General features: G+C 41.3%; 1 protein-coding gene across 7 annotated transcripts in view; it reads right to left on the reverse strand.

The window, feature by feature from the left end:
* The window catches only part of STARD13 (StAR related lipid transfer domain containing 13), a 525,698-nt gene that overhangs the window by 99,670 nt on the left and 403,640 nt on the right, over positions 1-22,388 (reverse strand). Inside the window, exon 1 of one of the 7 annotated variants that reach the window (XM_055426264.2) lies at positions 37-5,256. The exons of the other annotated variants lie outside the window; for them this stretch is intronic. The gene's annotated coding sequence lies outside the window, so the exon portion shown is untranslated. Of the gene's footprint in view, positions 1-36; positions 5,257-22,388 lie in introns of those variants that run through there. 7 annotated transcript variants of the gene reach the window in all.

Raw genomic sequence — 22,388 nt, forward strand, 5'->3', positions numbered from 1 at the left:
CACTTTGTTTAAAACGTCCTTAAGGCTGTGCTGTACCTTTGAAACAAAACCACTCTCTTCATTTTCTGCCTTCTTGAAAATCGCTTCTCTGAAACTGACAGATGGTGCGTCTGTCACTGAGTGTTTCCTCTTCGTTATCTCTGCCAGCTAATATTTCCCCTGTGCTTAGCTGTTGTCTGTGAGACTGTGTTCCACATCATTCTAGCCTGATCAATGGTGTGCCTGGTTTGAGGTTGGTTATGGCCCCGCCTCCAGCTCTAAGAGGAAAAAAAACCCCGAAAACTCACAGCTGTATTTCCTATAAATCCTCTCCTTCCAATCTGGCTCTGTAGCTATGGCACATACTAGAGGAAAAAGCTGCCAGTCTGTCACAAACCAAGAGGGGTGATCTTTGCCTGAGGTCCCTTCGTGCCAGTGCCTAGTGTAAAGGTTATATAACAAACCCCATGGTTAGCTGACCTGAAACTTTACAGAGCAGGAGGGAGCATTTTCACCAGGCTTAGGTTTTTCCATGCCTAGTGAGTCTCAAAAGAAGATGCCTGTGACTGAAACACACACACATACGTATGCACGTGACCGAATATTTTTTAACATGTTAAAATTATGAAAACTGATTCCAAGGAGAAAATGGAAAAAAAATCCAAATAAAAGAGTATCAGATTGATGTGCTTGCACTTTTCTATCCTAAAATAGAGGTCACCATTCACATTTAGATGACACTGTAACCCCTGAGAGACAGGATCTGCTGGTATTTATACTACCGATGAACTTGGTGAGTCAAGAGAAGGCATGGGATGCATTTCAGGTTCGAGAGAGAGCGAAGACTGCTCTACCAAGTATAGCTGACCATGTAACACCAGTCTGCTCTGGAATCACTAGGGCATAGGGTGCACTTTCAGGTTTATATACTCAGCACAGTCAACAGTAATCAGAGCTTATCAGGTAGAAAGGCTAAATGTCTATTGCAAATAGCCTCATGAGTGCTGCTAAAATAAGGCTAAGGATTTGAAGATTGCACCAGGACGCACAGTCAGAAGACCTGGATTCAAGTCACAGCTTTGTTTCTTGGACAGTGGACCCAAACAAAAAAGGCACAGGGTAAAGATCCAGAGACCAGACAGGTGATTTCAAAATTAAAATAAGATGATAAAATATGCTATTGTTACTATTTCAACTTTTGTATTGTTCTTTTCAACAAGAGAGAGAATATTAAATACTTTTAATATTGAATCTGGCAAAGGATGGTACCAAATAAAATACCACTGCCTGTGGTAAGGGAAGGTAAAGATAAAAAGATTCTGGGAATAACATTCAGGCTACCAAGTGCATGCTGAGGATAATAATAACTCAGATTTTGAATATCTGAACTCTACAGTGAGGGCAGATGTGGTTAAGCATAGGTCAGAATGGGGTTGAGTAGTAAGTCTGAAACCTTAGTTGTCCTTCTGTATTTTCACAAAAGAATCTGGGAACCATCACGTCTCATCGGTCTTTGAGTCCCTTAAGAGCTGGGACATACACAGTTGGTGTTCACTGAATATGTGAACAAGTGAGAAATTGAACTAGATAAGAGCCACTCACTGTAAACGAAGAATTGCAGATGATAGTGAGAAACCCAGGCTTGCCGTTGGAACATCAGGTTCTTCAAGGCTGAGACTCCATGTGTGTCCTTCCAGGACTGTCAAATGTGAGGTTGGGATTTGTGGGGAAAGCAGCTTTCTGGGTCACTCAAAAGAGAGGATCTTTGCTTGTGGACCCCTGATCTGATCCAGCCTTCTACACACAAACCTAAACATCTCCCCTTCCTCATTTCTTCCCATGAGAATGCCATCTGCTGACATGAGTCAAGAACCAGGATGTTTACAAATATCCCTTTAATGAAAGTACATGGATTGTTAGAGTAAATTCTTCCTAATAGGGGATGGAAGTCCTTGTTGGCTGTCGCTGGCAAGAAGTAAGCTTTCCAAATCCAGAACTCTGCTCTTTGTGGGCTGTGTCAGGGGCAGCTGTGGACCCACCAGGGGCAAGGAAAGGCAGATGAGTTAGGCTGCTACTCCTACTCGGCCTGCCTCCCACTGCCAGTGTGTTTTTGAGTTCTTGACCAAATGCAGTGGAAACTTAACCTACTTTCATAATGGCTTCAGGTGTATGATCTCTTTCCCACAAGCTGAAAGATTAGATCAATTTGGGGTAAGAGAATTTACCGAGTGTGAAGACTTAACCTAATAAATCCTTTTGCACTTCTATGATATGCAAGGCATTCTACGAGGCTTGCAGCAGATACATGCTTGCAGCAGCAGGTTTACCACGGGCAACATGAAGAATTACAACCCAAAAGAGGATATGAGAACAGCAGGGGAGAGTGCAGCTGGGGCTCAAGGGGGAGAGATCACATCGTTTGGAGAGTGGGGGGTGGGAGAAGCAGAAAACACGACTGGGGTGGTAGCATTCAAGTTTGGGGAGGATCTGCATGGGCACAGATGAAGGAGGACACTTGAAAGAGGAGGACTCTCCCGCAGAAAAGAATGAGCTCAAAGGCACAGAAACAGGGACAAAGCAAGCTCCGGAAATAGTGAACCATCTGGTTCTGCTGAAGCACAGGGAACATATGGGAGAATCACGGGGGTATGAGACTCCCAAGGCAAGGAGGAACCATGCTGAGGTGTGGTCTTGATCGCTGGGAGGGGGTGTGGTGAGTTTATACTAAGGTCAACCAGCAGTCATGAGCCTTTGGAGATCTTTGAGCATGAGTGTAACATAATCTGAGCAGTGAAATCAAGAAACCCTTTTTACGACTGATTATAAAGGAGAGAGTGAGGCTTCTCCAGTAGCTCAGCAGTAAAGAATCTGCCTTCCGTGTGGGAGATGCAGGTTCAGTCACTGGGTTGGGAAGATCCCCTGGAGGAGGGCACGGCAACCCAATCCATATTCTTGCCCAGAGAATTTCATGGACAGAGGAGCCTGGTGGGCTACAGTCCACACAGTCACAAACAGTCAGACACGGCTGAAGCGACTGAGCATGCACACATGCATAAAGGACAGAGTAGGCAGACTGAAACACTTAGGAGGCTATTGTAATAATTTAAGCGACAGGTCACAAAGACTCAAATTTTAAGGATGAGGGTAAAAAAGGAAGGGTTCTATAGGCAGTTGCACAGCTAAGAGAGTCAAAGTAGATAAGTCAAAGAAAACACTACCTTGAGGGACTTCCCTGGAAGTCCAGTGGTTAAGACTCCATGCTCTCAGTGCAGGGGGCATGGGTTCGATCCCTGGCTGGAGAAATGAGGTCCCTGAATGTTGAACAGTGAGACCAAAAAAAAAAAAATACTACCTTGAGAAATTTTTTTTTCTGGAGATATTTGCAGGCATATGTACCAACCGCTACCCCCCCTAAGTTTTAATTTCAGTTTTATTTGTAATCACCAAAGACTGAAAACTACCTAAATGCCCACCAACAGGGACCTTACAAATAAATTAAGGTACCATCATAGAATGAAATTCTATATGCGGACATCTAAAATATACATGAGGCACCACCTGCAAGGCAGAAGACCCCGGTCCGATCGCTGGGTTGGGAAGATCCCCTGGAGAAGGGATAGGCTACCCACTCCAGTACTCTTGGGCTTCCCTAGTGGCTCAGAAGGTACCTGCAATGTGGGAGACCTGGGTTTGATCCCTGGGTTGGGAAGATCCCCTGGAGGAGGGCATGGCAACCCACTCCAGTATTCTAGCTTGGACAATCCCCATGGACAGAGGAGCCTGATGGGCTGCAGTCCATGGGGTCGCAAAAAGTTGGATGTAACTGAGTGCCTGAGCATGCACACACACACTGGGAAGCTGAGGCAAAGTACTGTGACAGGCACCAGACCGCCAGTGGTTAAGGAGCATGTGTAGAAGAGAAGTTGTAGGCAGGGAGTGAATTTACGGCAAAGAAAGAAAAATCCCGAGGAGTGGAATGAGCACTGGGTGGGACTCAGGATTTGGATTTTGCTTTCAGACTGGCACCTGTCTTCCCCGGAACCAAGCCAACCTAGGCACTGTATGACCTAGCCACATGTATGTGTGAGTTCTGCCCACAACCATCAACTGGAAGACGCCAGAAACCTGTCTAACCCAACTCTGCCTATGTTCATGGTCAAAAGACCAATAGCCATGTGTCCCAGGCAAATCAGTACTTGAAAAGGAACACTGTCCGTGTTTGGGACAAAAACGCTTTTAAGGATCGAACCAGGTGGCATCGTAAAGGGCATGACATCTGAAGCTTCTCATTTTTATCAGAATTCTGGGCATAAGAAGTCATCTACATATCACAAGGAATTTCCAAGCGCAAGTGTAAGTACAGTGCAAGTTCATGTGGGAAGAACAGCAATAATAATTAGGCCTGATCTGCTGGCCCTCAGTTTTGTAATTCTTTAGCTGGGCACTAATACTTCAATCATCAGTTCCTTTCTTTTCAACAATAGGACATCTTTAGTGATCACATAGGAAAAGTAAAGTGTAGCCTCACAGGAGGGGTGTGGAACTTTAACAGCAAACCCTGGGGGTCTATGGCTGCTGTGTGTTGGTAGAAGGGCATTTATCCAAAAGGCAATGGATATGACTCCTTGGGGATGTTGTTTTCTTCAGTGTACAGAGCCAGGCCAGACAATTAAACATTTCTCATCAGCTCTGTATTGAGAGGAAAACACACTGAGGAAATGGGGATGTGACAGAGGAACACAGCACATCAATGGAAGAGACTTTCCAACTGAACGTGTGGACAATTTGCCTTGTGTGAAGGATTTGTGCAAAGCAAATTAAGAGTAGGATTTCACAGCTGGTGAGGGCAGTATGGCTTCATGAATTAGAGTATGTTCTGTCTTTCATGCAGTGAAAAAAATTACTTCATGTCCCAAATGCTTGGGTTTCAATCTTGAAACTTCCAGGTACAAGCAGCATGAGGATGGACAAGTGACTTGAGATATCTCCTTGTTAAATGGATAACAGTAATGCAACTCTTAAGGGTGCTGTGAAGATTAAGTGGGTTAATACATGTGAAATGCTGGTATAAGAGCATGGAGCAGGTATAAGCTTTAAATAGGTGTTATCTATCATTCCAGAAGGAGAAAGTAAAAATATAGGTGATTACGACTACACTTAAAAGGCTGATTCTGATTAATTGCAATTCAAGTAACAGAACCCTCTGTAAGAAGAGCTAATTGCAGTACTCATCCGTAATGTACTTTAAAACACTTGAGCTTATAGGGTTGGTGCTATTAATACATGTGTGTTGTTTCAGTTCAGTTCAGTCGCTCAGTCGTGTCCAACTCTCTGCGACACCATGAATCACAGCACGCCAGGCCTCCCTGTCCATTACCAACTCCCGGAGTTCACTCAAACTCATGTCCATCGAGTCGGTGATGCCATCCAGCCATCTCATTCTCGGTCGTCCCCTTCTCCTCCCGCCCCCAACCTTTCCCTGCATAAGAGTCTTTTCCAGTGAGTCAACTCGTCGCATGAGGTGGCCAAAGTATTGCAGTTTCAGCTTTAGCATCAGTCAAGTTAAAACCCAGGTGCTGTCAGCATCAGATAAAGCATTCAGAGTCTGAGACAATTTAGCTGGCCTTCTGACAAGGGAGCCTGAACTTCAGAATTGGCCGTTACAACTCCTCCTTTGTAACTATCTCCACATCAACAATCTCCAAGTAGCATTCTGAGAGTCAAAAATGGGTTTCAATTGGTGAAAATTGTTACCCTGACTAGCATGCTTGGTGGGATTAAAGTGTTCAAGAAATATATGTTGGTTCAAAGTATTTCAGTGTAAAAACACAGTAAGACCTTGATCTGAACCTCTGTTAATAATGCCCCAGTCTAAAGCCCTAAATAGGCCTAGACCTGTAATCAGTATGATTTGGTTGTAAGATTTTGTCAAGACTAGTAGTTGATCCTTTTTTAATTCAAAACTTGCTTCTTTGGCCACCCTTGTTTACCAAAAAGGACCTAAGAATTGTGCATGATCAATTTGATAATCTTAGTTCACGTCCACAACCATCACTTCTAGAAGATTCTGCTTGCCTGATGCAGGCTATAACGGTGAGACAATCTGTTTTTGGAATCTGGGTGTTTGCCTCAAGCTTCTTTTGAGTCTTTTATGTAAGGCTATGGTTGAAGCATCTAAAAGGAAAGTGAAGAAGAGCTGGAACTTCTTTAAACTTGTACCCAGGTTACATTAATCGATTTACTGGGAGGGGTGTGTTTGCTTGTTAATAAAAGTCAATATATCTGACAGAATTTGGTCCTACATTGGATTATCAATATGACTCAGTTGTGACTTTGGGAGAGAGTAGTTGGGACCCTCTTTTGCCTCAAAAGTTCTTCTTTGACTACTATTATCTGGCAAAAAAATAATCTAAGAGTTGTGCAGGACCAATCTGATAATTTTTGTTTACTAATAAAGATGGTACAGAGCTTGGAACCCATAAGGCATTTAAGAATACCAGCAAAAGTTCAAAGTTTGCTTGACTAAAGAGCCCAGGACAAAGATGCTTCTTTTGGTCATATTTGCTTTAGATACGGAATTCTAAGTAATCCACCAATTTCTTAGCAAAAAGAAACTAGGAAAAAACACATCAGAAATGTACTACTCATTATTTGCTTTATGCTATGAATATAAGTATGAAATCTTATAGTATAAGTTCTCATCTTGTAGTATATAGGTTCATCCACCATTAATAAATTTTTATTATCTTCACAAAGTAAAATCAAAGACTATAATATATTCTAATAACTGATAAATATAACTTATATTTTTCTTTACAATATTTTAATTACAGCAAATAATGCTCATTGTAAAATTTTAAACAAAAGTCCCCTTTTTATCCACAACTCCTAATTCTACTTCCCTTCCTAGAGCTAATCACTATGAACAGCTTAGTGTCTATTTTCTGAACATTTTATATATATATATATATATATATATATATATGTAATATACACATATAACTTTTTATGTATATATAATATATACATGGGCTTCCCAGGTGGTGCAATGGTAAAAGGAGATGCAAGAGATGAGGGTTTGATCACTGGGTTGGGAAGACCCTCTGGAGGAGGAAAATGGTAACCCACTCCAATATCCTTGCCTGGGAAATCCCAGGGATAGAGGGGCCTGGAGGGCTACAGACCATGGGGTCACAAACAGACAGCCATGACTGAGTACACACACACACAATACGTATATATACATATTTTATATGTGTAAAATACACACACATTACTACATATATGTACATAAATCCATGTTGCACAACCATTAGATAATTATCTTTACATAAGTATAATCATATTATATGTATTATCCAAAGACTCATTTTGTTCACTTAGCAGTCTTAGAGATGTTCAAATGAACAAATGTAAAAGCTACTAGCTTAACCCAATGGAATCCCAGTGACTATTTAATCAAAATCTGGTACCAGGGACGCAAGACCAAAAAAGTCGCACTGCTCTAGAATGGAGTCAGAAACATGCCTGTACTTTTCTAGATGGGTCATTTGTCAGGTCTGTCCGTCCTGTTTCTCTCCAATAACTTTAAACCCTGGACAGTATGGAAGAACAGTGGATGAATGAGTGACGACACAAAACTCATATAAATAAAAAAAATAATCGAGTGGATGAATGGATAAAGAACTGTGGTATGTATATACAATGAAATATTACTCAGCCATAAAAAATAACATTTGAGTCAGTCCTAATGAGGTAAATGAACCTAAAGCCTGTTATACAGAATGAAGTAAGTCAGAAAGAGAAAAACAAATACCATATATTAACACATGTATATGGAATCTAGAAAGATGGTACTGATGAGCCTGTTTGCGGGGCAGCAGTGGAGATGCGGACATAGAGAACAGACTTGTGAACTCAGTGGGGGAGGGTGGGATGACTTGAGAGAGTGGCATGGCAACATATCAATTACCATATGTAAAATGGGCTTCCCTGGTGGCTCAGAGGTTAAAGCGTCTGCTTCCAATGCGGGAGACCCGGGTTCGATCTCTGGGTCGGGAAGATCCCCTGGAGAAGGAAACGGTAACCCACTCCAGTATTCTTGCCTGGAGAATCCCATGGACGGAGAAGCCTGGTAGGCTACAGTCCACGAGGTCGCATAGAGTCGGACACGACTGAGTGACGGAACGGAACGGAAAATGGATAGCCAGTTGAAATTTGTTCTATGACTCGGGGAACTCAAACCAGGGCTCTGTGAGAACCTAGAGGTATGAGATGGAGTGGGACAGAGGTTCAAGAGGGAGGGGACATATGTATGCCTTTGGTTGATGCATGTTGATACATGGCAGAAACCAGCACAATATTGTAAAGTAATTATCCTCCAATTTAAAAAAATACAATAATTTTAAAAAATTAATTGAGTGGAATTTGGTTCCTGTACTTGCTGTAAGTGACAGACTCTCTCTCTAGCATGCCCACAGGTATCTGGAGTCTGTTTGCCTTTTTTCTACCTCATTTTAAGCAGAAAATAAATACCACCTTCTATGGGAGTGATTGGGGGCGGGAGGAGACAGAGACAACAGAGAATGAGATGGCTGGATGGCATCACCGACTCGACAGACATGAGTTTGAGTAAACTCCGGGAGTTGGTGATGGACAGGGAGGCCTGGCATGCTGTGATTCATGGGGTCGCAAAGAGTCAGACATGACTGAGCGACTGAACTGAACTGAACTGATGGTTGAGTTTCTTTTACTTATGGCAATGAAAATGTTGAGCTTTCAGATTTGGATACTGAGTTGCTTGGGTGCATGTGCCTTCGGAGCACAAGCAAGCAGCAACATGTACTAGTTTGCAGGGGTCCTGCAGCCAGGCACAGGCAGGAGCAGGTGTGCACAAAGAGGGCTCTGTGACTACCCACAGTCTCTGGGGTCATGGAACCCATTTTCAAGTTGCAACTTGTGGTTTTCATGTTCTCAGGATACTGTGTGTGCCTCCAACACAATTTCAGTAGCAAACATTCCAGGTAATGTTGAAAACCAAACAAGCTCAAGTTTATATTGTGCTCTAAAAACAAACTCTCCCCAAATCCCTTTTCTAGCATTTAACATCCCTAAAGCTCTGTTTGGAGAAAGAAATGGCAACCCACTTCAGTATTCTTGCCTGGAGAATTCCATGGACAGAGGAGCCTGGAGGGCTACAGTCCATGGGGTGCCCGAGTGTTGGATGCTGCTGAGCGACTAACACACAAACAGGTTTAAAAAAGCACAAAACTATCATATAATTTCTACTACATTTAATCCCTTTTATTTTTCTGGTGAAAAGTTACTTTTCATTACAAAATTACAAATTTTCTCTTTGTTGTTAGTACATATTGTTTAACATGGAAAGTTCTGCGAGGCCTGTTATATTTTCAGGTAGAGGCAACCTACTATAATATATTCTCAGTTTGAAGTAGATCAAGGTAACTGGCTTGACCACTTGGATTACTGACTGATTTTTTTCTTAACTTTCTTTATCTGAAAAGATTACATAAGAAAAGTCTGACGCACATCGGCAGCAGGAGGGCTCTGAATGAACTGAAGGAGCAATGACAGCTGTACATGGAATTCAAATGGTAAGAACTTAATTCCACATCAGGTACAGTTTAAAAATGTCAGCACTGCCTTATCTGTGTGATGCTCCACTGTATGTGTGGGATTTCTACTTCAATGCTTGTAAAATTCCAAAAGTTATAAACTTCTGGTTTACATTACATAGAGAAAAAAAAAAGAGTAATAGAGGCAAAGCTTGCCATAAAAAGTTAGCTGTACATTGAGAAGTCCTACTGAAAGTGGAGAAAATAAAATCATGCAAGAATAATTGTGTTCACAACTGTGGGCTCAGAAGAATATAAGCCATGAGAAAAACAAAGAATATTCATCTTGGCAGCATCTCTCCGACAAATCTGAGGCTCTGGAGAGCTGGCTTGTGATTTCTGTTGCCAAGGAATGGAACCTACTTTGGCACTCATGTGGTAGGAAGGTATGTGGAGTTCTGGCATCCAGCAGCTGAGACCAGAGAAAGTCAACAGGTGGGCAGAAAATATAAACTACCTGCTGGGGCAACGCCAACTTCACAAATAGTACACGGGCCGATTCCACAAGAATGGACCTGCCTCTTGGAAACTGGCACCAGTGTGCTTCAGGATTGTCTACCCTAATTCCATGCCTGTCTTTTCCTTTCACTCCTACTGTTAAGTAACCCTTAACCTTATTATACTGGTTTATGTTTTCAACAGTGTTATCTTTGATTTTAGGTGGAGAAATCCACAATTCCTGGATTTAACACAGAGGCCCGCTTTAATTATGATGCTAATGGTGACAACCAGGGAGCCCAGTTTGGAGGAACAAAGCCTCCCGTCACATGATGGGGTCAGGCTGATCATACTGCTTTGAAGGGTATGTCACCAGTCATTGCCTTGCTCAATTTGTATGCAGCCCAGAGTTCTGACTTTTATTCAGGGTTACCATCAAAAATTGGATTATGGAATCTTTAATACATGTGTATTATAATGCAATGAAATTTCAAAAAAAAAAAAAAGAATCTTGGATTGCTCTTTTAAAGTTAACTTTGAAATTTCAGAACAAAAGCAGACCTAAGTAGATTCTGAAACTATCATGAGCAGCATCTTTTTACAGCCTTACAAACCAAAAGTACATCCTGCACTTTTTTGCTAATATATGACTGCTTTCTAATAAGCACTCTACATGATTCGATTGAAACCAACTCCAGAACCAACTTGGAGGCCTACTTATCTAAAAGGCTCAGGCGTACTCGTATCCTGAACTGGTTCCTCATTTTGCTGTGATGCGTGGGTGGCCATGAGCATTCCTGGCAGCTATAAGGCATTTGCTAATGTATTTGGCTTTTAAAGTTGTTAATCATACTTATCAACACAGGCAAGCAGTACTGGCCACAAAAGATTAGCTACTCTACTATAATGGTCCCAATAGTCCCAATCCAGGAACATCAGCACCAAGTGATAACTACCTCAGCCAGCTACAACCATCAATGACTTCAGAACTTATTAAAAACCTTAGCTTCTAATAAATCCCAGATTTTCTTTTCCATCACCATAAACACACACACACACCCTCCCCTTGCTAAGACCATTCGCAGTGCTGAACATTGTTTGTATTTTTAAAACAGCTAGGATGCACTTTAGAATACCACACATATTTTGAGTTTTAAAGTGACCTTTACTGTTAAGGGTTTCAGGTGCTACTGAACTCATACGAACAAATGTGTATAATAATCAGGAAAGTAACTGCTTTCCAGGGAAACTAAGCCTTGTTCAAATCCCTTGGAAGCATTAAATGTTAACTGCAGTTTTTCTCCTAAGGCACACAAAACATTGTTCTATTTAGAGAACAAGAAAATGTTTCACCCAACTCAGAAGTGAGTGCATCAAAGAATTCATAAATAAAATTAGTATTGGGGGGAAAATGGATACCTAGAGCTGAGCCTGCTAGTCTCTCACTGGTGAAATCTTGTTTTCACTGAAAGACTCTTCCATAAAAGACTGTGTGCTCATCAGCAGACATATTTGCGCTCAAGTGCCCAAGTCTGGGCCATGGTGTTCATTCTTCCCAGCCCATCTTAATCCCACAAGGCTAATATTAGCATAACTTCTATAAAACAGAACCAGTAAAGGTCCATCTTCTATTTCAATTCTCAGAGAACTTTCTATACAGTGACCTTGAGGTAACCTGTGACCCATCCACTTTGTAATATATCATGATTTAAAATATATATATATATATATACACTAAACCCAGTAATGCTCTATTCTGTTGACCTTGGAAAAGTCGGAGTTTGGAACCATGATGCTTGAACATGATAACAGTCCTCATATTTGATGTCAGTTTCATCACTTGGGCTTCCCTGGTGGCTCAGATGGTAAAGAATCTGCCTGCAATATGGGAGACCTGGGTTTGATCCCTGGCTTGGGAAAATCCCCTGGAGGAGGGCATGGCAACCCACTCCAGTATTCTTGCCTGGAGAATCCCCATGGACAGAGGAGCCTGATGGGCTACAGTCCATGGGGTCACAAAGAGTTGGACATGACTGAGCGACTTATATTGTTGTTATTGTGTTCATCACTTGGAGATGTGGCTACTTCATGGGTTAGATATGACTGAACAACTGTGGGAAACAGAGATATCTCACTTTCTAGGTGTCTTCAAAGGAATGCAGAATACCATTTCCCTAAAGTGTCTAAATGCAGGCCTTTCCAAAAACAGAGATGGAGCAGATAGCTTCTTGGGATGAAGAACATGGTCAGTAATATTTGACTAGATGCCATCCAGGTGGCCCAGTGGTAAAGAATCTACTTGCTAATGCAGGAGATGTCAGAGATGTGGGTTTGATCCCTAGGTCAGGAAAATCCCCTGGAGAAGGAAACGGCAACCTGCTCCAGTATTCTTGCTTGAGAAATCCCACGGACAGAGGAGCCTGGCGGGCTACAGTTCACAGAGTCGCAAAGAGTTGGAAATGACAGCTGCTGAGCAGCCATCCATCATAGCTCACAAGACAAGAGATTTGAAAAGATGCCCCCCAACTCCCCGCCTAGCTCACTGTTTTTGGTGACATGTGCAAATAGTAGTGACAAAGCATCTGCAGAGGTGCGGATCAACTGGAGACCTTCCCACTCTTAGAAATTGAGCCTTCTACTTTCTATCATTTCAGTTCAGTTCAGTTGCTCAGTCATGTCCAGCTCTTTGCGACCCCATGGACTGCAGCAAGCCAGGCTTTCCTGTCCATCACCAACTTCCAGAGCATGCTCAAACTCATGTTCACAGAGTCGGTGATGCCACTATCTACCCATTTATCACTCTATCTGTCACTATCTTCTCTGTGGTGCCTTCAAAAGCTCTCTCCGATCCAGCCTGCTCCTGCCAAATGTGTCACTTGGCAGGCTGGGCAATGGGAAGAGCAAGAATCACTTGTTTTCTGGACAAGAAGCCATGTGGCTGCTCAGAGGATACAGGGACTTCTGCAAGGGATGTAGGGCCTATAGAGCCACCCAAGTGACAGCAAAAGCTGTCCCTCAGGTCTTCTTCACTCACTGCTGTGCTGAGTGATAGTGTCTCATCAGGCAGCTCTTTCAAAATAGGAAGATTCAAGGGAAAATCTGAGAGAGAAAGAGAGAAAGCAAGCAAAAGAGGGCAGTGCAGCCCCAGCTGGGAAGAATGCCACTGAGTCCTAAATGAGAAACACTTTGTTAAAAATATTTTCACAAACTTATAAGCTTTTGCACAGCAAGAAAACAAAATAAAACAAAACAACAAAAAAAACTATAAACCAAAATAAAAAGACAACCTACGGACTGGGAGAAAATATTTGCAAAAGATGTGACCAACCAGAGCTTAACTTTCAAAATATACAAACAACTCACATAACTCAATATAAAAAAAAACAAAAACAAATAACCCAATCAACAATGGCCAGAAGACCTAAATAGACATTTCTCAAAAGAAGATATACAGATAGCCAACAGGCACATGAAAAGGTGCTTAACATCACTAATTATTAGAGAAATGCAAATCAAAACTATAATTAGGTATCACCTCACACCAGTCAGAATGAACATCATCAAAAAGTCTACAAATAATAAGTGTTCGAAGAACTTCCCTGGTGGTCCACTGGTTAAGAATCCGCCTTGCAATGCAGGGGACGTGGGTTTAATCCCTGCTTGGGGAACTAAGATCCCACATGCTGCAGAGCAACTAAGCCCGGTGTGCCACAGATACTGAAGTCTCCATGCTCTGGAGTCCACTCGCTGCAACTACTGAGCCTGGAAGTCACAATTAAAGAGTCAGCATGCTGCAATGAAACATCTTACGTGACACAACAAAGATCCGGCGTGTCAAATAAGCAAATATTTTTTGAAAATGCTGGAGGCCACGTGGAGAAGAGGGATCCCTCTATCCTATAGATAGGAATGCAAATTAGTGCATCCACTCTGAAAAACAGTAAGGAGGCACCTCAAAAAACTAAAAGCAGAGCTACCGTATGATCCAGCAATCCCACTCCTGGGTATATATTTGAAGAAAACTCTAATTCAAAAAGATGATACATGTACCCTAATTTTCATAGCAGCACTGTTTACATTAGCCAAGACATGGAAGCAATCTAAGAGCCCATCAACAGATGAATGGATAAAGAAGATGTGGGGGGGGTGTGTGTGTGTGTAGATATATAAATAAAGTGATGGAATATTACTCAGCCATTAAAAAGTATGAAATATTCCCATTTGCAGCAACATGGATGGACCTAGAAGTAACCAAATAAGTCAAAGACAAATATTATATGATTTCACTTATATGTGGAATCTAAAAAATAATATACATGTATTCATTTACAAAACAGAAACGATTCATAGAAAACAATCTCATGGTTACCAAAAAGGAAGAGGAGGAGGAGAGATAAATTAGGAGTTTGGGATTAATTGATACACATTACTATATATAAAACAGACAAACAGCAAGGATTTACTATGCAGAACAAGCAACTATATTTCATATCTTGTAATAATCTATAATGGAAAAGTAACTGAAAAACTATATATATGTCTATGTGTGTAACTGAAACACTTTGCTAAATACCTGAAACTAACACAATATTGTAAATCAACTATCCCTCAATAAAAAAATTTCAAGATTTAATATTAATTTTTTAATGCAGGTTTATTTAAAGATTACCAGCCCAGAAATTATTCTGGTAATTGCCCAGAAAAGATAAGATACTTTCCTTTCCATCAGGAAGCTCTCAGAGTAGCAAGGGAGCTACTGATTATTTCTAAAAAGAAAGACAAGGGATAGCAACATTTATTGAGTGTCCAAATTGCTATTTCCTTCTCTAGAGGATCTTCCCGACCCAAGGATCAAACCTACGTCTCTTGCATCTCCAGCACTGTCAGGAGAATTCTTTACCTTTAGCCCCTACTGAGTGTTTACTTAATGGCAAAGCTTGGACAGCATTATTCACAGTAGTCAAAAGGTGGAATCAAGCCAAGCACTCATCAGTGAATCAGTGGATAAACACAGTGTGGTATATGCGTACAGTTAAGTATTGTTCGGCTTTAAGAAGGAAGGATATCCTGACATGTGTTACAACAGAGCCTTGAAGACATTATGCTAAGTGAAATAAGCCAGTTACAAAATGACAAATACTGCATGATTCAGCTCATTTGAGGTACCTGCTAAGTGAAAGTGAAAGTGAAGTCGCTCAGTCGTGTCCGACTCTGTGTGACCCCATAGATGGCAGCCCACCAGGCTCCCCCGGCCCTGGGATTCTCCAGGCAAGAACACTGGAGTGGGTTGCCATTTCCTTCTCCAATGCATGAAAGTGAAAAGTGAAAGAGAAGTCGCTCAGTCGTGTCCGACTCTTCATGACCCCATGGACTGCAGCCTACCAGGCTCCTCCGTCCATGGGATTTTCCAGGCAAGAGTACTGAAGCGGGGTGCCATTTCCTTCTCCATCTGAGGTACCTAGAGTCGTCAAATTCATAGAGACAGAAAGTAGAATGGTGGTTGCCAGGTGCTGGGGGGAGGGAGAGATGGGGAGTTGTTACTTATTGCGTGCAGAGTTTCAGGTCTGCAAGATGAAAGGAGGTCAGGAGATGAATGATGGTTGCATAACAGTGTGAATGTACTGAAACATTACTGAACTCAGTGTTTATTTAAATCAATGCATTTTTCCATAACCAATATTTCCTTATTTTATTGAATAAAATAATTAAAAATTTCTGAATTTGGTGGTGCTGCTGCTGCTAAATCACTTCAGTCGTGTCCGACTCTGTGTGACCCCATAGATGGAAGCCCACCAGGCTCCCCCGTCCCTGGGATTCTCCAGGCAAGAAAACATATATCTGCAAAATTTAACATTCACTTAATACACTAAAAAGAGGTTATGATGGTAAATGCTATGTGTATTTTACTAAGTTAAAAAAATTATTAATAATCTCAAGATGGCAACAGCATAACATTAAACCAAGGCTGAGCCCTTCTAACATGGGGCTCTGTCATAAACTGCAGGGCGGTGTGTCCATGAAGCTGGCCCCGTCCCCACGTCCTTGTCATGCTTTTAGAGTATTCACCACTGCTTGTCCATATGGGGGATGTCCTCCCATTAAACTGTGAACTCCTTCAGAACAGCTTGATTCATTTAACATTCCTGCATCATCACACATGTATTTGATGCTAGAAGGTATGTATTATGTTCTTTCAAATTAATTCATATTATAAATGAAAAATTATTGACAAATTATGTTTCATTAATAAAAAAACTTACAAGCATTCATAAATGAGGCTAATATATAACTAGCAGATACAGAACGCTTCCAGAAATACTTTCTGCTGCCTTTCCCTGCAGCATATTTATTTCTATTGTGCTTCTATGTTTCCTTTTTTTCATAGTTCTCTATGCTAAGGATGAAGAAGGAATATGATATATACTCTAGGCATATAACATGTATATGGTAAAGCCCTTATTCCTCTGCTGTTTGAAATAAGATTTCAACCATAAGATTCCTCTTTGGCACTGACTAATGTGGCAGAGGGAAGGCACTGGTGACCTGAAGAAACACGGCTCTCAGTCTAACTACTATAATTCTTATTTGTTCCCAGGTTGACTCTCACTGAGACTGAATTAATTTCGTGTTGATCACTGGTCCGTAAAACAGTGATAAATTAAACGATTGGTAAATACAATGACTTTCAAGGAGAGAAAAGGGTTAGGAATCCCATTTTCCATTTGGAGATTACTACAGAATTTCATTTCTGAAAAGAGATCACAGATTAATTTAGATAAGAGCTGATAGTCAACTAAAAAAGAAAAACTTTGGTGGAAGTCATCCAACTTGTCCTAGATTACCCAGCATTTATTGGCAGTTTTGAGAGTCTGGGGAAAAAGTTATTAAAAGAGTTATCTGAGGACAATAGTTCAGACAATGCACTATAGGGTTAATACAGTTTTAACCTTGGTTCTGCAAGGACAGTGGTTTTTCATTACTTAGTTTATAGGTCTTTTCCATATAAATGATGCTGCCACATACTGAATTTTGCATAAATGAAGAGTCACTGTATTGTTAGCTTAGAGATTATTAAACACTTAGCATTTTCATTTCCTCAAGCATAAGTATCTTTGATATATTTTTGTTTTATAAGATATTGCCTTGTGCTCTTCTCTTAAATCTTCTCCTTAATGAAAATAAAATCCCTTTATATCAGTACACGTCTTCCTTCTAGATTCATTTTACCAAGGTAATTTATATTTGTGAATATTTAGATCTACAGTTTAATCTTACTCTTTCCTTTATCTTTCTATGACTAGTGGTAATATTTGATTACAAATTTAGAAAAACCACATAACTGAAGTAACACTTGTTCCCTATGACTTGCTCAAGTTCCAAATAATTTATTCTTAGAGATTAATTTTATTTGTGCTTTTTCATTCTTTTAAAAACAAATCATTCTTTCAACTCAACTATCCACTCCAATTCCTTCACGTTTGCCTCATAAAAGTACAGAAAGTATATTAAAAGGCTACTGCCTGGCTATTGCCAAAAAGCGGTAGAACATTTAGATAGTAGTTTTCAAATTTAATTCTATTATCCAATTAAAAGAATTTAGTAAAGAAACAATTGGAAAATATGTGTAAATGTAACACATTTGAATAATTGAATACACATTGAATAATTGATGCTTTTGAACTGTGGTGTTGGAGGAGACTCTTGAGAGTCCCTTGGACTGCAAGGAGATCAAACCAGTCAATCCTAAAGGGAATCAGTCCTGAATATTCATTGGAAGGACTGATGCTGAAGCTGAAGCTCCAATTCTATGGCCACCTGATGTGAAGAACTGACTCAATGGAAAAGATCCTGATGTTGGGAAAGACTGAAGGCAGGAAGAGGATGAGATGGCTGGATGGCATCGCTGACTTGATAGACATGAGTTTGAGCAAGCTCTGGGAGTTGGTGATGGGCAGGGAAGCCTGGAGTGCTGCAGTCCATGGGGTCGCAACGAGTCGGACATGACTGAGTGACTGAATTGACTGACTGAATACTCAGACTATTCCAGGTAATGTTTAGATAAAGTCTATTACTCTGGTTCATACTATAAAAAATACTACCTTTCATATCTTGAAATAGTAATTTTTAACCTTTTTTAGGTTTCAAGAAAGTTCCATTAAAGGCATGGCATAGGTATATAATTTTTTCTCATAATTTCTGAAGTTTTAAAGAGATAAGAGGTCTCTAGATTAAGAATCCCAGCTCCAAAGAATAAACAAAAACAAACTAATTTGGCTCTTTCAATAATGCTGAACTGACAGTTCCATATGAGATCAATAATTGTAATAATGTGACTCTGGGTACGGGAAAAAGCAACAAGAGGAAATATTTTCCTGGACCAGGAGGCTAGTAAGACAGTGGTCCAGAGACTTTTGCTACTTGCAAGGCCTGGTCCAATTTTAGCACACTGAGTGGCCCATCACTTCCCTAGACCTGGGAATGAGCCTTCCCAGCACCATGGGACACAATGGCCATGAAATGGTGTCACATGGTCAGATATGTGGCTATGAAGGGACCCTGCTGACTGGAAGTTGGTACTTGCCAGCTGCCTCTACAAAGATTACATCATGACCATTGCAAGCTGCTGACCTTCAACACCCCCTGAAAGAAGTTCAAGGTGAAAATCAGGAATGAGGCACTCTGTGCTCTGAAAACAAAACAAAACAAAACAAAACTGGCAGAACAGGCCTTCAGATAGTTAGATCTTTTCAGGAAAAGGATTTAGGAGTTCCAATTCTTGCATCTTCTCATACTGAGAGAAACACTGACGTCATTAATGGTGAAATCTGCTTTGGCTATTAAAAAAAAATTTTTTTTTTACAATTAAAAGTCAAAATAGAGTAGCTATGGTTCAGACATCCTGGGAAATAACTATTTCCCAGATATCCTGAAAAATGATATTATGGGTGTGATTTCATATTAGACGCTATGACCTAATGTAGAACTTAATGCTCCTGTAATGCATTTTTGCTTCTGTACTTTGCTTGCTGCTCGTAAAACCAAAGTTACTCCATTTTAAGATAAGGTTGTTTTTAAGTAAAGATTCCTAAAATTGTTTTTGAAAAAATAAAAAAACAAAAATTAAAAAAAAAAGAAAGCAAACGCCATTCCACTTTAATAGCTTTACGGGGGCTTCCCAGGTGGGCCTAGTAGTAAAGAACTCACTTGTAAATGTAGAAGATGCAAGGGTGGCAGATTTGATTCCTGCAGGAGACACCAGAGACAGGGGTCGATTCCTGGGTTGGGAAGAATTCTTGTCTGGAGAATCCCAAGGACAGAGGAGACTGGTAGGCTACAGTGTCCAGGGTTGCAAAGAGTCAGACACGACTGAAGCGACTTAGCACACACACATAAAATACCTCAACAACACCTCAGTGATCAGTTGCTCGTAGTCAGTCTCATCCACTACCTGTGAGTTTTGCTCAAGCCTCCGATGTGAAATCTCAAGTTGTCCCTCAGCAGATACATACCCAGAGAGTCATCCTCTCAAAAGTTTCATCCCCAGTCCTTTCTGTCTTAGTTCAAGGTCTGACGGACCTTGCAGTGATGGACTCAAAAGGATCTCACTGTCCTCACACACAACTCAAATATGATCCCCAGTGGTTCGGCTCTATACAGATTAACACAAGGCTAATTTGTTCCAGAACTACATTCCATGTCAATATCTTGAAAATATTTTGCAAGTTTAACCCCAAAGGCAGTATGAATGCCCTCTTCCAAACGAATGAAGCTAGTCTAATTCTCAGGGAGAAGAGACAGTCGTGACCACATATCTGGAGCTAAGGATTCCATTCCCCAAAACCACTCTCTCACCAGAAGAATTGCTTGGCACTGGGCAAAGTGATTCATTTCAAGTTCAGGATAAGGTTCACACTTTTAATACCCTGAATAAAGTACTCCAGGGCCTTAAATACACTTTAAGGGAATTCCGTTGTGGCCTAGAGGTTGAGAAACTGTCTTGAAATCCAGGAGACGTGGGTTTGATCCCTGGTAAGGGAACTAAGATCCCACAAGCCTCAGAGCAACTGAGCCCGTACGCAGCAACCTCTGGGCCTGAGTGCTCTGGAGTCTGTGTGCCCCACCTAGAGAGTGAGTCTATAGGCCAAACGGAAGGATGACGCGGTGAAAATCCCACCTGCCTGCATCTAAGACCAGACGCAACCAAAGGAATAAATAAATATTTTAAAAACAAGAAATTCACTTCAAGTTGGAAGTGACTGTGGAGGGGGAGCAAGAAGGGAGGTCAGATGCTGGATGCAAACAGAGGTACCAAGGACAAACGTGGCATACTTCTCCAACTACCAGTTTTATCCAGGAAAAGCACTGCAAGGAACAGCTCACGAGCTGACAATCTTTACTCAGTGCAGGAACTGTGCTAGCGACAGCAGACAGAGTGATGATGAGAAACTTTCAGAATACAACACTGTATTAACTGATGGGGAGTTCAAGTCCCAGCAGCATAAACTTACAGATGCTTTGCAAGTTAACTTAAAATAACAACGGAATGTACAGCTGAACATGCGATAGATAGTAAAACTGACGAGCATGGAGGAGTTTTAATTCCCTTCTGTGGGGGTGGGGAGGGGAATTAGAGATAAAAGATAGGATTTAACTTGGGTTTGTAAGGGTATGAAGAATTTCACCAGGCGGTGGTGGAAGGGAGGAGGTACTTCTGGCAAGGGGAATGTAAGAGTGAGGCTCATGGAAAATCACTGAAGGCTGAGAGAAAACCTGGGTGGATTCTGGTCTTTGGAGAAGGTGGGGGGTTGCCTCTGGACAATATTACTTCCCACTTGTGTCTTTATGGAGGCATGTTATTTTCAACTCTTTTGAGATGAAACACAAATTATTAAACTTAAAATGTCAGATTTCAAATTCTTGATAAAAAATGAATTTAGAGTACAGTTGATTTAAAATTATTATTTGAAGTTGAAATTCAGCTGCTGTTACAGAGACTAAATAGACAAAGAAACTCAATCCACTTGCTATTAGGCAGCAACTGACAACTTGATGATACCCTGTGGTTAAAATCACCCAAGAATTTGATTTCACCATTTTTCTTATCTTCTATGCCTTCAAACGGACTACTATACTATTAAATTAAAAATCTGATGAAGATCATGTTTTGGGATTGCAGGCGGATTCTTTATGGTCTAAGACACCAGGGAAGCCCATAGGTTACACCAGATTCACATATTTGAATACAAGATTTCTGCAGTTCCATGGCATGTCCACTAGAGGCCTGTGAAGAGCTTCTTTCCCTGAACACAATCATAACCAAAAAGGCTAGATTTAACACCAGAAGTATTGATCAAGCATCAGTAAGACAAAGATGGAATTGATAGATAATCTCAACAATGAGCACCTTAGTGGTGGATAAAATAAACAAAATGTAACCCTCTTTCAAAACCTCCAGGATAATGAATTGTGAAACTTACAAAACTCCTAATACAGAATTGGGAAAGCAGAGTTAAAAGAGGTAGGGTTTGGAAGTCTTCGCCAACAGTTCCAGAAGGTCAGCAAGCCCTGGTCAGCTCTGACTAGGTGGCCACAGGCACCGAGCAGTGAAATCAGCCATTATAATGACTGCCAGGGCCCTGTAGGGGCTTCTGAGGAAAGAGGGCTTTCAGATCTTCAAACACACACCACATACAAAAGGCATGCGACAAAACAGAGGGCAGGTTCCTGGGTGGGAAAGCGTCTGGGAAAGTAAACAAAGCAGTGATTTAAGACAGATGGGCCAGGCAGGGGCTTCCTAAACAGTGACTCCAAGGAAGCAAACAGAGGAAGACAGATGAGCGATGGTGAGAACACCGAGAGACAGCGAAACAGGCCGTTGGCTTCAGGGGAGAGAGGGCCACTTCAGGCAAAAAGCACACAACACGGACTCAACACTGGAGGACAGCAGCACGACTAAGCGCACACAGCGAATATTCCTAGGAAGGGCGAAATGCCTTGCGACAGTCCCCTTACCATCCTGGCAATCTCAAAACAGAGCTTCACGTCACGTGTCAGAAAACACAAAACAATCAACCACACCACACAGACGTGCGCGTGCGCGCGCGCACACACACGCACAACTTCTGTTTACAGAAATGGCCTGTTTTTCACAAGGTTTGGTTAATTAACAATCAGGAAAGAGTTGCACAGGGTTTGAAGAAAGAACCCTTTGTTCGGAAAAACCTGTGAAAATATTCCCTCAGCAGCTTGTAACTTTCCCTACAGATAGCCCCGGCCCTAAGGACAGGCCCAGGTGCCGGAGGCCCCTGTGATCCCACACAGAGCACACATTCAAAG

The sequence above is a fragment of the Moschus berezovskii genome, chromosome 13 (genome assembly GCF_049115385.1).
Source record: "Moschus berezovskii isolate FMDL1 chromosome 13, NW_MosBer_1.0, whole genome shotgun sequence".
Classification (NCBI taxonomy): domain Eukaryota; kingdom Metazoa; phylum Chordata; class Mammalia; order Artiodactyla; family Moschidae; genus Moschus; species Moschus berezovskii.